This window comes from Austrofundulus limnaeus, unplaced genomic scaffold (assembly GCF_001266775.1).
Source record: "Austrofundulus limnaeus strain Quisiro unplaced genomic scaffold, Austrofundulus_limnaeus-1.0 Scaffold245, whole genome shotgun sequence".
Lineage (NCBI taxonomy): Eukaryota > Metazoa > Chordata > Actinopteri > Cyprinodontiformes > Rivulidae > Austrofundulus > Austrofundulus limnaeus.
The window spans coordinates 379,175-380,685 of NW_013952647.1; positions in this window are offsets into that span (position 1 = coordinate 379,175).

Genomic DNA, 1,511 nt, shown 5'->3' on the forward strand with positions numbered 1-1,511 from the left:
TGCAGATGAACAGCAGGTCATGAAAACCTAGGTCATTAAAGGATGTCATGAATTACTTGCTTAAACATAAAGTATTATTTCTACCACAAAACCTATTTTCCCCATTTCCTCAAACACACCACATTTCAGAAACAACCAATCAAAACGGTTTGCTACTAGGCTTGTAAACAGAGAGCTGCTGGGCCTCAAAGTTTGGAGACGGGGGGAGCCAGGAAGTACTTTATAAAGAGAGTCAAACCATTACAAAGCAGGGCTCTCAAGTTTTGACCTGAGCTTGGAGTGAGATTTCGAGCCGCTGAACACTGTTACCAAAAGTTGCTTTTGGCTGTCCTAAAAGCTGCTAAATAACGTCATCGTCCAATTTGCATATTTGGACTTTTGCCAATAATTGTGATCAGGGCTGTATGGTATTTAATGAAGGAGAAAACAGTGTGTAAAATCACTGTGGTGGGGGGTCTGTGGGTCCTCCCCCAGAAAATTTTGAATGAATCAGACACCATTTCCTGCATTCTGGTGTATTTAAACAGGCTCGGTTGTAAGGTTGGGTGGTGTAGGATAGTTTCACCTGTTCCTGCATCCTGTTGGCTACATTCTGCACTAGAAACTGGCTGTAATGACTATTTTATAGACTTGTCAGATTTAAAGGTTGAATAATGCATGGGCATCAGAACCGTTTTAAAAGTGGCGGGGACACACAGGTTGGGGTGGGGGTCAGGGGGGTGCCATTTCCTGCTTTCTGGTGTATTTTAACAGGTTCTTAAACATACTATTACATACATAAATAAACACGATTTAATTATTATTTCAGATACAGATTCTCCATTAATCTAGTTCTATCATCCTCTTTTAAACTCACTGCTACTGCTGAGATAAGGTTAATTAATGTGACTGCAATTTACTGCATGTTTAAAACTAATAATAATAACTTTACCCAATGAACAGGTTCAATATTGATAACCACCAACAGTGATCTCTGTAAACCTCACAGAAAGACTCAGCGTGCACGCGCAGCAACGCGCTCCTGTCGTCACAGCAGTCTCTCAGGAGGAGAGTTTAGTCACTCACACAAAGTTGGACAGATCTGTTCAATAAAATTCTGAACATATATTTAATATAAAGTTAGGTTTTAAAGACCAAAGTCTCTGGTAGTTCAGGAGCAAAGTGCAGGAGGAGAGGAGAAGCCAGAACTGATCGTGTCGCTGCAGCAACTCGAGTCGAGCCAGCCCGTTGCTTCAACCAAACTTGCTCTCACTGAAGGTCCCACCCTGTTCTGCTCTGATTGGACAAAATGGCTCTGGACTTCGTCTGATTTGTTGAAGGCAGTGTCCATTTAATCCTTATGTCAGGGTCCCGCTGTGGCGCACCGAACAACGATCCATTCACACCAGTGCCGCTGGATTCTTTTTTTTTTTTAAAGAAATTAGGTCGCATTTGCAACCAAACTGGTCGCACTCTAGAGCCCTGCTAACTGTTGTTTTGACAGACAACCAGGTACAATCTTAGGTACGCAA